This window comes from Dreissena polymorpha, chromosome 5 (assembly GCF_020536995.1).
Source record: "Dreissena polymorpha isolate Duluth1 chromosome 5, UMN_Dpol_1.0, whole genome shotgun sequence".
Taxonomy (NCBI): domain Eukaryota; kingdom Metazoa; phylum Mollusca; class Bivalvia; order Myida; family Dreissenidae; genus Dreissena; species Dreissena polymorpha.
This window is the reverse complement of record NC_068359.1, coordinates 51,926,203-51,942,842: the sequence shown is the minus strand read 5'-3', so window position 1 is coordinate 51,942,842 and position 16,640 is coordinate 51,926,203. Positions and strand designations below refer to the sequence as shown.

The 16,640-nt window shown below is 34.9% G+C and overlaps 1 protein-coding gene across 3 annotated transcripts in view; it reads right to left on the bottom strand.

Annotated features, from left to right (window-relative positions):
* The window catches only part of LOC127881978 (uncharacterized), a 56,416-nt gene that overhangs the window by 20,109 nt on the left and 19,667 nt on the right, over positions 1–16,640 (bottom strand). The window contains exons 1-2 of one of the 3 annotated variants that reach the window (XM_052430264.1): positions 7,702–8,074; positions 4,990–5,114 (exon numbers count right to left, since the gene is read on the bottom strand). The gene's annotated coding sequence lies outside the window, so the exon portion shown is untranslated. Of the gene's footprint in view, positions 1–4,989; positions 5,115–6,886; positions 7,114–7,701; positions 8,075–16,640 lie in introns of those variants that run through there. The other 2 variants (XM_052430265.1, XM_052430263.1) reach the window with 2 other exon arrangements.

Here is a 16,640-nt window from a genome sequence, read left to right as displayed (position 1 = left end):
CCATCTTGTTGAAATGATGGAAGCGACAGGTGCGCCTAACAATGTAAAATCGTTTAATATATCCGCCTTATAGGCAATTCGTATTTTGTTTAATTAGTATACGTTACAGTAATTGTTTCAATAATGAATTATCTTAAAGACGATAACGATACACATTGTTTGTGTGTTGTTTTTTTAAATTTAATCTCGAGTAAAAATAAATGTTTTGATATAACTGAATTATGCATGAAATGCACAATTTCCAGGAGGACAACATCAATGTTTTCATCAAAAGTCACCAAACTAACTGCCCACAATTTTATCGTGGAGAAGTACACAATACGGACTGATTAGTGTGCTTGGTATAACAAAGCCACTGAAACTATAGATTGATATTGACACGGGGTTATTTATGCATGACTAATTCACAACCGCACAAATTTACCGGTAAACCTTGTTTTGAATGTCGTTATTTTAATCAATAAATTTTTGTAAATATAATGGAAACAAGAGTTGTGTTTGTCAGAAACACAATGCCCCCTACTGCGCCGCTTGGAAACCATATCTTTGATCTTGAAGGATGACCTTGACCTTCCACAACTCAAAATGTGCAGCTTCATGAGATATACATGCATGCCAAATATCAAGTTGCTATCTAAAAAATTAAAATTATCATTGCCATAAGTTTCATCTGACTACAGGCATATTAAAAATAAATAGTTTATTCTCATGTTCATTTTCAGCATATACATGTATGTTTTAGCTCACCTGTCACAGAGTGTCCTTAAATAACATCTCCTAAACCACTCAGTGATCTTGTTTTGAATAAATTTCACACAAATGTTCCTTGGATGTCTTTCTACCAATATTAATCAAACAATTCTATTCCATGCAGAAAAATCTTTACCAATTTTCTTATCATGAGCCAAAAGACTTATAGCTTTATTTGATAATTACCTTTGGTATATGTCAGAGTTCAATGTCAGAAAAAAAAATACTAAAAAAAAATCCCTACCTACCTACCCACCCAAATTTACCTGGGTCGGGTTATGCCAAACAAACAATTTTTTTAAGGATGGCCTTGTCAATATTTGCATGACATCAGAGCTATGCTATACAGGCATAATAATAACATTTGGGGTTCCTGATTTCGACAATATCCAAAATGAAGAAAAAATATTCTCAACTTAAATCCTGATACAAGGCCCATCTCATCCTCACATGGTATTTTTACAAAAACGTAAATCACTGGTCTTAAGAAAATATTGCATGTCAATTTATTGTATATTGGCATCAATTGTAAAGAATATTAGACATTTATTTCTGTGAAAACTATTTCTTTTCTCTTAGAGAAAAGAATTTAATGAGATTCCTTTAAAAACAAGGGCTGTTTGTAAAACATGCATGCCCCCCATATGGGCTCTCAGTTGTAGTGACAGCCATTTTGTAAATATGTTTTTTGTCACTGTGACCTTGACCTTTGACCTAGTGACCTGAAAATCAATAAGGGTCATCTGCGAGTCATGATCAATGTACCTATGAAGTTTCATGATCCTAGCCATAAGCTTTCTTGAGTTATCATCAGGAAACCATTTTACTATTTTGGGTCACTGTGACCTTGACCTTTGACCTAGTGACCTGAAAATCAATAGGGGTCATAGGCCAGTCATGATCAATGTACCTATCAAGTTTCATGATCCTAGGCATAATTTAAGCGTTCTGGAGTTATCATCCGGAAACCATTTTACTATTTCGAGTCACTGTGACCTTGACCATTGATCTAGTGACCTCAAAATCAATAGGGGTCATCTGCGAGTCATGATCAATGTACCAATCAAGTTTCATGATCCTAGGCATAAGCGTTCTTGAGTTATCATCCGGAAACCATTTTACTATTTCAGGTCAGCGTGACCTTGACCTTTGACCTAGTGACCTGAAAATCAATAGGGGTCATCTGCTAGTCATGATCAATCTACCTATCAAGTTTCATGATCCTACAGGGCTTCCGCTGTCGTTCGCCAAATTCGCCGTTGGCGAAAATTTCGCAAATTCGGCGAATAAAATTCTCGGTTGGCGAAAATGCTCGGCTAAACGTTTTTAAAATTCGGCGAATAAAATTCTCGGTTGGCGAAAATGCTCGGTGAAACGCTTTTTGCCTGTCAAGTACCATCCCAGATAGTAAACTCTTTAAAACCGTCGACTGTGCGTCAATACATCATCGTGTTATTAACCAGAAAATTTAATACTCAGTCTGCAGCAATACCGGTCAGAACCGGTCATCGAAACAAAGAAAACTTGCTGGTGCATTGTGCACTGACAGTGACGTCACCATCTATGTATAGAACGCTTGCTGGTGTGAAAACAAAAGGTGTTATCGAATATTATGTCAATACCACGGGCCCTGCAAAAGCATTTAACAAAAAACTATTTCTTCACAAAAACACATGAAATCTTGTTTCTACAGGAATTAAAGAGCATTTCTGTTTAATAGTTTCATTATTATAATATTTTGGGAAAGGTAAGTTTGATTAAGAAACCAACAATTTTGGAAGTAAAAGTATACCATTCACTCGTTGTAATATATTTCGGATATGTTAAAAATTCGGACATTTAAAGATACGGACATTTATGTGTTGGTTTGTTGTTGATAGTTTGTAAAACTATGTTTTATCATATTTCAGGCAACTAGAATGGATGGTGGCAATTATCTGGGCCTTTCTGTCAAGAAATATGCGTGAAAAACATTCATTTATTTGAGCCTAGAAATCATCCACCACTTACAGAAAATGTTTTAACAACAGAAGCTGTCAAAGCTGATGTATATCATATCCAAATGACCAAATATAACTGTTTAACAATATGAAGTGAGAGGCTTTGAAAATAAAGCATCTTTAGTCTTAATCAACTGTTATGTTTTGCAAAGATTGAAATATGTGCTCAAGAATGAATATCTTTAATATAATGAAAATGTGCTTATTTTGTAAACAATGTGAACTGAACATGTGCTTATGATGTATGTATAAACTGATATTCTGTTATGTAGAATAAAAGTATGATTATTACATTTATGTATGTATATCTAGATGTATGCATATCTATAAATGTTTTTGTTATAAACTGATATTCTGTTATGTACAATATTTTAAAAGGATGATTATAGTAATAAATATATTTAAGCTTCATATTGTAGTTATTTGTGTTCTTACACCCCTAGACTTTCACGAGGCGGTCCTAAATGCTTGGCTAAAACTTTGGCTACAGTTTCCAAAATTTGGCTACAAAAAAATCCAATTGGCTAAATTGTTGGCTAAAGAAATTTTTGAGCCAGGGGAAGCCCTGATCCTAGGCATAAGCGTTCTTGAATTATCATCCGGAAACCATTTTACTATTTCGGGTCACCGTGACCTTGACCTTTGACCTAGTGACCTGAAAATCAATAGGGGTCATCTGCTAGTCATGATCAATCTACCTATCAAGTTTCATGATCTTAGGCATAAGCGGTCTTGAATTATCATCCTGAAACCATTTTACTATTTCGGGTCACAGTGACCTTGACCTTTGACCTAGTGACCTCAAAATCAAAGGGGTCATCTGCGAGTCATGATCAATGTACCTATGAAGTTTCATGATCCTAGGCCTAAGCGTTCTTGAGTTATCGTCTGACAACCACCTGGTGGACGGACCGACAGACCGACCCGACATGAGCAAAGCAATATACCCCATCTTCTTCGAAGGGGGGCATAAAAAAGCAGTTGTTACGAACAAAAAGTCAAAATATATACTACCTGCGCTAATTGGTAGATTTTTTTCCATAATGAAGATTTACCCCCAGAGACGTCATAGCATATTGAGTTCACAGAAAAAACACAATTAAAAGTGACCAAAATATTATTATTTTAAAGGATTGCAGTTTTTTATGATAGTAAAGATGTCCATTTGAAACAATTTTTGAAAATAATAGCATAATGATGATCAAGAACATCATTCTAATAACTGTAAGTCAATCTAAATCAGCTTAACCAGAATTCAATTAATCAGTTTAAATTAATCAGTTTATTTGTAAATCAATTTATCCATCTGTGAGTAAATTAATCACTTTAGTGGTAAATCAATTAACCCTTTCAGTGCGGGAACAGAATTTTGAAGGCCTTTGCAAACAGAACGTGGCGTCTCATCAGGATCCAAACTGTTTGCTATTCTGATAATATTCTTTGAAAAAAATGGAAGAAAATGCTAATTTTAGAAATTCAGCAGACCACATTTTAGCAGACGACAAATTTCCCAGCATGCAAAGGGTTAAGCAGTGTATCATAAGCAATGAATATTCCTTTCATTAGCTTACAATACAACGCCTCTTTCAAAATATTTATACATTACCCATATTATTCTAATAATGGTATGCCCCACATTGCTCCAATTCAAACCAAAACAAATAAGACGTATAATGATAAATACGTTTAATCAGCGAGATAAAACAGATGTTAATTATTCGTACCAGTGATCTAATGTTTTATAACTGAAACATTTTTTGTGTTTTATTGCTTTTCAAATGTACATACACATGTAAAGAAGGAAAAACATACAACATGGCACTTTCACGACAGACCTTATTGTATGTAAACAATTTATTTGTTCATGCTTTCAATTATATCTTACATCACAAGAGAATAAAAAGAGCTAACCAAAGGAAAAAAACATTTGCTGTCTTATTCCTGTTTATTTTGTGATGATGGATATTCCTGTGTAATTTCAAGCTTATGCAGGAAGTTCATGACAAGATTTGGCTACTGAGAGCTTGAACAGCCAATTGTATACTAAATTAAAGATCACACATTCCCTTTAAGGAATGTCACAAACAATCGTCTTATGTCATACAGGCAGGACAAACATGTCAATGGCTACATGTACTTGACTGTTCAGATGAAATCACACAAACAGTGCTTTTCAGGAACAATTATACAAAACTAAGAATTCCAACAATTGTTCTTAGCAAACACTATAATAATATACCTTTAAAAGCAATGAGGCCACATATGGAGGGAGCTCTAAGGCACTGTGGAGCAGGTCATCTTTACTGTAGGGTGTAGTGCTCATATGGTTTTACCCACAACAAAGGTCAAAGGTCACTGCCATTCCTGAGAATAAAATAAATTGTACATAATTAAGTAATAATAAGGGATACAAACTTACCTTTTACAGTTTGTGGCCCAGACGGGCAATTATCTTAAGTACTTAAATTGACTGCCAGGTCACAAAATAAGGAGTCTAGAAAAAGTGCACTTCATAATAATGTTATCTTTTAATGGAAACAAAATCAGACAACCACAGAACAATGGCTTACGTGACTCAACACATTATACCATTTTTGAGCCTGAATCTAATCATTCTTAAAACAAATATAATAATAACAAGAGCACCGCCTTGCGGGTGCAGACCGCTCATCTATTTTTCTTTTTAAAGGTGAAGGGACCTACATGTATCTCAATACTTCAATCAAACAAGAAACCGTTAAAGACGGGTGATGCTCCCCAAAGGTTTTTCTGTCACAATATTGCATTATATATTCAGATAAAAGGAAACGTCTTTAAGGCACAGTAGTTGGGGAGGGGGACAAGAATTTTTTTATAAAAAATTTCAAAGGGCCATAACTCTGTGAAAAATCATCCGACCAGAACCCGCTGATAATATGCACATCTCCTCTTGGTAGTGAAGCTTCCCATAAAGTTTCATTGAATTCTGATCAGTGTTCGACACTTACTAATCTGAGAAAGGAGCCCTTTGGACTCCATACTTAAAAAATTTAGGAGTCCGAACAGACTTCAGGGAGTCCAACAATCAGATACTTTGCATTGAGATTATTGTTCGGGTTATTACACATGTTAATCCATTATATGTTTAATTCTCTTTCATGTTTGGTTTCAGATCGAAGTTCAATAATTGTTATCATATGTTATCTATTATTGCAACATTATTTAACCCATTCCAATACAATTTAAGTTAATTATTGTAAGGTTTTAACAATATACATTTGTTAATTATGCATTTATATGTAAGCTTGCTTGTTAACATTGGGATTAAGGTTAAAAACCATAATCAGAGACTTATGTTTTGTAAGTTTCATAGTTAATGATTCACATCTTACGGGTGTAACAGTCCTATATGTTTCATTGCTTTATATATTTTTGCTCAATAATATTTCTTAGAAATTATTAATTTAAACAATAATGCGATTCAGAACAAAGTATTACCGGTCATTACTGACCACATCGGCAGAGTTGCATTCCCACATTTTAATCACTTTTGTCAAAACATCAAGGTCTACAGGCAGTACTGAACTTACAGCTTCTTTTTATTAATTATTATCATTTAAAATTGATACAATTACAAAACAAAAACTATTTAATAATGTAGAAGGGTTTTTCTTTCCAATAAATTTTGTTTAATACAACAAATGTATTACTTATATCAATAATAAAATATCAACACATTATGACAGTCTGCTTGGTCGAGCAATTTAGGCCAGTCTTTTAATCTAAAGTTTATAGGTTCTAGCCCAGCTTATATAATAATTATACTAGTGTCATTATCATTTTAGCTCTACAGTTCCGTAAATAAAATCTAGCAATTTAAGGCAATGACTGAATCACTACCAAACATGCTAAATCTGTGACATGTCCCTTTAAACCATTTATAAAGTTTAATGATTCAACATAAACTCTGGTCCTGAAGATAGGTCAACATTGTCTTCAATAAATAAACTCATATAATTAAATAATCAATTACAAGAAAATTTTCATCCATAGTATGACCTGATGGCAAATTCTATATAAAAACATCATGATATTATTCTTGAGTAAAAATATTGTTCCATTGAAACTATTATGCCAACTATTAGAACAATTTTTACCCTTAAATAGTCCATCAATTTAGTCCAATATTTCCATAACACTTTCCACTGTGTTTATGATTTTTGCGGTTGTACCAGCTACCATTTGGTTATTCAACTTACAACACATGATTGATTAATCGTCAGAAACAATGTCAAGTGAAGCAACTTTTACTACAGATCCAGACATCATTATGTATGAATTGAAGTTACCATGACATTCAACACTATTTAACCATTCACCACTCAGATACACATTTTGACCCATTTGTTGTCCCTTAGAAAATCAAATTAGATTTATTACTTTTCATTCAAGGTTTAGGTTGTAAAGGCTTCATTTCCTACCATTTGAGGTACTGATTAGCAGCAAACAGCAAAAAACCTGAACAGACTGGGAGTTTAACTCCAGTAACTCACAAGCTGTACTGGTTTTATGCTGGTTGCATTTAGCCATTTCACTCTTGACTTCTTCATAGCTGATAAGGGTTAATATTATTATACTTGATAATATTAGATTTATTTTTATCTAAGTTTTATATTAACTTACTATGAATTTTTTAACAGAAATGCACATGAAAATGTTCAAGTTTTCATTTATCAAAATATATAAATAGTCATGGCATTGATTATGAGTGAATAAAAATGTCTTTTATTAGTTAAATGCAGCACAGTCAAAACAGTCTTAAATTATTTTATCAAATATTGCTGTAATTAACAGAGTAATAAAGAGAACAATAAAAATGCCTACTTTCTTAAAAATGTCTATATTAAACTTTATTTTTTTACATTTCCTATTAACTCAAATTTAAATTTTAAACAAGTATTAAACTCCTTACCAAACAAATGAACACGCTACTGCACAATAAATGCCTCATTTCTATTACAGTGTCATTTCACAACAAGTTTTAACTTCAAAAACTAAAATCCATGTTTGTATAAAATCTTACAATATTTCAGTTGAAAATATTTTTTACAAACAAAGCACAGCCTATCTCAATTCAAGTCCATTTGTAAAATTCCTTTCAAAACAAAAACCAACAGAAAACTGAGAAACAATAGAAAATGGATCCTTTATTCAATTTCAACAGCTTTCCCTTTGTCATGCAATGAATAAGGCAATGCAACCTATCACTTTACAGTCTTTCTTTTGGATGAAAAGACATTCAGTGCAAAAGTGCTTGCTTAAAAGCAAGACTCAATGTCATTCAAGTTTGCACATAATGTGTTTGAGTCAAGATTGTATCTTAAATGGTATTGCACCTTTTATTACCAATTTTCAAATAATCCCTTTACCCCAATCAGTTCAAGCTAATAGTTCACTGATAACTTACTTCCTTTAAGGGGGACTTTTATCTGTCACTGTATTGATAAGAATGATTGGATACAATGTGCTTCCCATGGTACAATTGTGTCTTGTTCTGAGAAAACTGGGCTTAATTCATGTGCGTAAAGTGTCGTCCCAGATTAGCCTGTGCGAACTGCACAGGCTAATCTGGGACAACACTTTACGCTTTAATGGTATTTTTAGTTTCAAGGAAGTCCCTCCTTACCGAAAATCAAGTTTAGGTGGAAAGTGTCGTCCCTCATTAGCCTGAGCGGACTGCACAGGCTAATCTGGGACGACACTTTATGCACATGTATTAAGCCCAGTTTTCTCGACCAAGACACAATTATTAATAGAGCCATGTTATGGGAAAACTGGGCTTAATGCATCTGCTTTAACCCTTTAACACTTAGCTACGTTTTTTGACGCATTTGTGGCCCATAAGAAAGTTAAATTTAATTCAAGACATTTCTTTCTTCTCTTTCTTCATGTAGATTCAAGTTTTAAAGGTTTCATTTCCAACCCTAAGATATCGATAAGCAGCAAACAGCATTAAAACGTTAACAGACTGCGAGTAACTCGCAGGCTGTTTTGGTTTTATGCTGTTTGAACATACACATGTAGCTATTTTTCACTTTGCCTCTTATGGGGGAAAGGGTTAAGTATCATCTTACATTTGCCTGTACTGTCCAAACAGGTTTATAGGGATGACTCTGAAAATTAATATTCAATCAAGTATGGCGAGATATATTCGTTTTTTGTTTGTGTTTTTTTAAATATAAGTAAGAATTCAAAATTAAAGTTACCCACCACAAACCTTGTTTGTTTGGAATCATTTTACAAAGACCGTTCACAAGTTAAGTGAAAAAGTGACTTCATAGATTGGATGCAATCATTTTTTATGATAAAAAACTTTAGGTCAGTTCATCTTAGGGAGTAGAAATGAAATAACACTGAATGTATTAAATGTTTATAGAACATGTATATCATACATGTAGTTTGCTCAACTTTTTGTCAATTTTAAATTCACAGTGTTTTGTTTTAAACAAAATAATGTATTTTTCTATATTGCTTATTGTTGTATAATTAAATGTAATTTTAAAAAGAAATAATAAAGGTTTATAAATATATATGGCAAATTATATTGTTTATTATTTTATTAACAGAGGTAATAACCTGCATATATGCACTATGTTGTGATGCAGGAAGTCACATGTTGGTACTCACTCACTTTACAGTAGTCTTTAGAAGTCTTACATTTATCAGTGGTACTCACTCACTTTACAGTAGTCTTTAGAAGTCTTACATTTTTCAGTGGTACTCACTCACTTTACAGTAGTCTTTAGAAGTCTTAAATTTATCAGTGGTACTCACTCACTTTACTGTAGTCTTTAGAAGTCTTACATTTATCAGTGGTACTCACTCACTTTACTGTAGTCTTTAGAAGTCTAACATTTATCAGTGGTACTCATGCACTCACTTTACTGTAGTCTTTAGAAGTCTTACATTTATCAGTGGTACTCACTCACTTTACTGTAGTCTTTAGAAGTCTTACATTTATCAGTGGTACTCACTCACTTAACTGTAGTCTTTAGAAGTCTTACAGTTATCCAAAACTTGAAATGCTTATCATTAAGTCAACACGTCAAATTTCAGATTGCAAATGTAACAAAACCAATTATGAAGAGTTTGAACTGTGAACCATCTGATGGGAGACTGATAACAGTTCAATACAGGAAATACTTAACAGCTACAGGCAGTTGTTATTAGAAACGGTGTCAATAAAATCAACAGAAGGTGTTCAATATCACTTTGAAATAACATTCATTAATAGTGCATCAATATTATATATCACCTCAAAATTATTAATGGTGTATCAAGATTATATGTCACCTCAAAATACATTGATAAATCAGTGTGATTTTTATTCAAAATTGGGGCCAGTAATTGGTCCCATTTCCAATGGAAAAAAGTACCGAATATATTTTTCCCAAATTGGAGCTAAAAATTCCCAATGGAAGGTTTCCAAAAACAATTTTTTTTAGATCTTAATATTTTGTTCATTTCCAATGGAAAAAGGTACCGAATATATTTTTCCCAAATTGGAGCTAAAAATTCCCAATGGAAGGTTTCCAAAAACAATTTTTTTTAGATCTTAATATTTTGTTCATCTCCCATTCATATAAATTCAACCTTAGTTAATATAATACTGAAAGCACTAGTCTTGTATTCTCAATTGTGAAGAATGTTTTAGCAAAACAACAACAACACTAATTTCCCAATTTTAATCAAAACACTGCAAATTTTCCCAATCCAAAGGGACCCCGCCCCATTCCCAAAATGGTGAAAAAACGCACACTGTTAATGGTTCATCAATAATATATCACCTCAAAATACATTGATTAATAGTGTATCAATATTATATATCATCTTAAATTACATTGATAAATAGTGTATATATTACAATATCACCTTAAACACATTGATTAATAGAGTATCAATATTATATATCACCTTAAAATATATTTATTTAAAATGTATCAATATCATATATCACCTTAAAATATATTTATTTATAGTGTATCAATATTATATATCACCTTAAAATATATTTATTAATAGTGAATCAATATAATATTTCACCTCAAAATACATTGTCAGATTAATATTGAATCCATATTATATAATACATTGATTAATAGAGTATCAATATTATATATCACCTTAAATGACATTGATTAATAGAGTATCAATATTATATTTCACCTAAATTATGATTGCTGTCTTCAAAGGCTCATCAGAGACCACACATTCATGGATTGATTTGTTTATAAAAAAAAAGAAAAATATGGATTGAAAGTGTCATCCCTGAATAAGCCTCTGTAAGCACATGCATTAAACCCATTTTTCCAGTCAGCAAGTCTCAAGTAATTCCTATTTCATATTCATGGTAAACACAATTTATGTACCACAATGTTGTCATTAAATTTCTAAATTATGTTTAAACTGGTTTTTTTACCTGATTCAGAATAAGATGCAAATTTCCAAAGAACAAAACACTATGGTCTGTCTCCAATTTAAATACTATACTTTATACCCAAATCCACGTAAGTACAGATTTCAGGTCAAAAGTAACAAAGATATGCCACATTGAGCAGTGAAATGACCTCTAATCCCGGGATTTGTGGTGGATTAGTATTATGAAGACTGACACACTTTTAAATGTACGAGACTTAAACTCTATAAAAAACAAACAATAATTTAAGAGTGCAATAAAGCTTTCTTAAGTGTGGAGATAATAATACTTAACATCAATCAGCTGTTAAATAAGGCATTGTAATTCATGTACAATAAAACTTTGACAACATGAGTTTGTGCTCAACAGTGACTGTCAATTTTGTAATTTGAAACCTTAAGAGTACAATTGCATCAAAAGGCTTATTGAAACACTCAAGCCTGTTTTCTGGGTAGAACCAGTGCTTGGTTTATTGAAGTTATGGAGAAAGCTTCTAGCGCCTGATACAAAAAAAATGATGTCCTTATTGCCAGGCTAACACCATATACACCATGCTCTTCCACACGGCTGACTCCATTAAACATGGTGTGGTGGGTTGAGTGCCTCTGTGACCTAGTCTGCTTATGCAAAGCGCGAGAGTCAACTCTTGACATGGCTTCCCAAGCTGGACTGATTGAATGGTAGAGGACAGACAAATATAAGTCACTTCTTGTTGAGGCTAAGATGTCTGACAAGGATCACTCAGACAGAAAACCAAAGGGGGGGGGGGGGGGACGCTATTAAGCCTTGGCATCCAAGTCTCCTACATCAAGGAAAATTAACCACTGCTGAAAACATATGCACTATTAGCCACAGTACCCATACCAGGGCCCTCAATCTATCAAATCCGTAGTCCCCCACCTGAAAAGTATACTTTTTTCCCCTTTTGGGGGGAAAAATTCCCCCTGAAATAAACAATTTTATTTTCTTTTTTAATAAGATGTGTCTCATGATTATTATATCTCAATTCTATTTCAATTTAATCTTGTCAAACATACTAAATTATGAAAAATGAAATGAATATAGTGCAAACATGTACAAATGTAATAATGAGAGAGTAAGAAAAAAAATCCCCCCAAAAGCGAAACGCCGCGAAAATTCCCCCTCATGAGGGTAGTGACCCGCTTCCCCTAAAATGGATTGAGGGCCCTGCATACTGATATTGCACTCTCATTTTCCACGCTGCACGGACATATCTGGGAAAGCACTTTCCACTTTTATGGTATTTTTTTTCGTTTAAAAAAAGTCTATTCCTAGCGAAAACCCAGTTTAGGCAGAAAGTTACAATGTCCATTATTAGGCACTTTGGACTGCACAGGCTATTAATCTAGGATAACACTTTATGAACATGCATTATGCCCAGTTTTCCCACACCGCAGCTAAATGACAACAATAAATATTATTACCTGATGCCTTATATAAATGATAATTAATTATTTGTTGCTATTTCCTGTAAAAGAAATTTGCAATGTTTTAAACTGTTACCGGTGAATATCGAACTGTTGACCGTTCAACAGTTTGAACTGTTGCTCGCTGGAATAATGACGTCATTTCGTCGAAAAAATGACGTCATTTTACAGTTAAACAGTCAAAATTATTTATTTTATCGATTACTGTTGTGTGTAAATAAAAATTTAGTTTGCTGTTTTTTCTATGTTGGAAATTTGATCAGGTAATAAAACACTTATTTCATGGATGCTTGGTGAACAGTCAAAACTGTTGTCCCTCGGTATCAGGGCTGACATTTGGAACTGTTCGGCCTCGGGCAACAGTACCAAAGTCATCCCTGATACCTTGGGAAACAGTTTTGACTGTTCACCGCGCATCCATGAAATAAGTGTATACTGTCATCATAGGCAAAGACTTACCTTTATGACAATATTCTTGCTTGATGGATTACAAATCCAGAATAAACTGTGGATATACCGAATCTGTAATAAAATTAAATGCAAACTAGTCTATACTTCTAAGGTAAGCGATGAATGCCAAACAGTATTTTACATTTGCAAAAGTTTATATAACAACACAGCTCCTCCCCACTTTTCAACAAACCAACAAGTTAATCTTGTGACAAGTTCTTAAGCAAATATTTGTTCAATGCTCAAATTGTAAACTAACTTTGAACTCTAAATGAAGAGACACATCTATCACTTGACTTCATAAAATAAATATTTAAACACTTTATTTAAACCTCAAAGCACATGTAGGATTTTCAAATTTACATTCTTGGAGTTATTAAGTAACAAGTTTAAATGCCATTCCTCAAAAGACAGTACACTTTAAATGAAATGATACCAACAGGATCCATGGTAGAGAACTTCCATGAGAAATTATTTACAAAATGAAAAATGTTTAACAGACATATAAGATTCAAGCAAGGTGGATGCTTTCGGCCCTAAAAGAGGCAGCAACTTGGTCAAGAATAAGGTTCAAACCCAGGAAGTCCAGAGCACTTGTTATCAGGAAAGGCCAACCTACCAAGAAATTCAATCTGACAGTGCAAGGTGAGGATATACCATCAATAATGGACAGCCCCATTAAATGCCTTGAGAAGTGGCATGATGCTACACTTGAAGATGGGAACAACATCAAGCGCATCAAGAACCAGCTCACTGAAGGGCTGTTGCAGATTGACAGAAGCGGACTGCCTGGCAAATTCAAGGCCTGGTTATTCCAGAATGGACTTCTCCCATGACTGATGTGGCCACTGATGCTTTATGAGGTATCAACAACAGCGGAGGAAGGACTGGAGAGAACCATTAGTAGACATCTGCGAAAGTGGCTTGGCGTACCACCCAGCTTCAACAACATTGGGCTCTTAACGGATGATCGAATCAACTACAGCTCCTATTAAGTTCCTTGGTAGAAGAGTACAAGGTGGCCAAGGCCAGACTTGTCATGACACTGAAGGATTCAAAGAATGACATGGTCCTAAGAGCAGGTGTTGAGACCAGGACTGGAAGAAAGTGGTCTACGAGCCAGACTGTAGTGAAAGCTGAGAGCCGCCTGCGACACAAAGACATTGTGGGAACAATGGCAGTGGGAACACAAGGTCAGGGTTCTACAGAGTCGAGGAGCTTGAAGAAGGCGGACAGTAGGACAAGGAGGGAGATTGTCCAGGCAGAGGTGCGTTTGGCCGATGAAGAAGATCAAGGCATAAGGGCAGTGGCAATGGGGTGCCAAGATGCTTAGATGAAGTGGCAGACTACAGGAAAGAAGATGACTTGGGTGGATATCTGGCGAAACGAACCTCTAAGCATTAGTTTCCTGCTCAGGTCAGTCTACGACCTGCTACCCTGACCAGCAAACTTGCACAGATGGGGAAAACTTGACGACCCAACCTGCCCACTTTGTGGAAAGATAGGCACGCTGGAACATACACTATCCTCTAGCCAGACAGCCCTTACACAAGGAAGATAAAGGTGGAGACACGACAAGGTTCTCCAAGAACTGGCAGACATAAAATGGAGAAACGGGAGAGGCGAAAGAAGAGGACTGTGAAGAAGACCGGGAAGATGCAGTTTATAAAGGAAGTGGAAACCGTCAAGAAGCAGCAGATGCAAGGCGCATTGATCCTAGATCGTGCGCAGTCATCGGAGATGGTGGTTGACCTGAAACGAAGGCTGATTTTCCCAAGAGTGGTCCAGACAACACAACGCCCTGACATGGTGATCTGGTTGGCAAAGGACAAGTGTCTGGTGTTGGTTGAACTCAAAGTCCCTTGGGAGTCGCGCTGTGATCAGGCGATGGGGAGGAAAACAGTGAAATATGCTGATCTGCAGAGGGAATGCAGGGAGAAGGGATGGCACACGTGGCTATGCTCAGTGGAAGTCGGTGTCCGAGGCATTCAGGCAAAGTCTCTCTGGAGACTTTTCACTGCGCTTGGCCTGACAGGACGAGACAGAAAACGAGCAGTCAACAGACCTGGGGAGGCAGCGGAGCGAGCATTGAGATGGCTTTGGCTAAAGAGAGAAGAGAGGAACTGGCAGCCGACTACTGACACGTAGGGGGATTGATCAACCCCTGCGGACCCACCACCATGAGAATGTCTCCAGATTAAAGGGTCCAAACATTTGGTGACTGGTGGCTCTCGACTGAGGATGTCAGTAGCCCAAAAGTTTAACAACTGTTCACATCTCAGATTTGAAAACAAAACAAATAGAGAATAAAATAGTAGATGGATGGAAAAACCTACATGCACATGTACCCATAGAATCCATCTCTCCAACAATGTTTCTGGATATAAAAGTGCTGTCTTAATGTTGGAAAAATTTTGTTAAAACAGTGTCTCTTTTTTTTGGCTCAAATTTGAGGCCCGTAGGTTTATATCTCTCCCCCCCATAATCAGTGGCAAACAAAATTATAATGATAGTGTCCCTTTAGAAACATGTACCAGAGCAAGTATTCTTCAAACAATATGCCTCAACTTTAAAGCATCAACATGAGTTTTCCCAAATTCAGGGGTTTTCGTGCACGTGTTTCCCAATTTGGCTGTTACCAGTATTTGTCCCAATCCCCCTAATCATTGCTGCAATTCTAAGACAAAAATAACACTAACAAGATCTCTGTTTGTGAAACACAATGCCCCCTTCTGCGCCACTTTGAAGCTATATATTTGACCTTCATGGATGACCTTGACCTTTCAACACTCAAAATGTGCAGCTCCATGAGATACACATGCATGCCAAATATTAAGTCGCTATCTTCAATATTGCAAATGTTATTACCAACCTTAACGTTTTGGGACAGACAGAAACACACATAGAATGACAGACAGAAAGACAGGCCAAAAACAATATACCGCCGATCATTCGATCGAGGGGGCATAAAAACCTTAATTTCATTCAACAATTCCCACATTAGAGTCCATGATGAGTAACAATCCTCTCTTTGGTGCTATGAATGACTTCAGTACAAAAGGTAATGGTTGGTAATGACAAGTCACTATTGAGTAATATTATAACGTTATAAAACATGTTAAGGTGAATATAATTGCGCATTAATTTACTGAAGAAAATTAGTTCTTTTATGATTAATTTCGGGTCTTTTATTAACAACTTCTAGCTGTTACAGGTTTGAAAAAATTATGTCTAACATGTAAATTACACAATCAACTTAACATAATGTACATAACTTAAGTTTAAGCCAGATAATGCCACTAAATGGCTTTCAACCATTTTATCAAATGGGAGTAATTGAGATAACTGCCGTAGTAAAATTGTTAAGTATGTATTTTGTAACAACAATTCCTGTTTTCATGAATATTTTGTTGCTCAGACATTTTTTACTTCTAAATACTCACTTTTTCATTAACTATTATATTTCTTTTATTAAACAACAAGTTTTTGAGTGTCTACCGAATGTTCATTTCTTAAAACTGCCTTAATTGGGCAGAA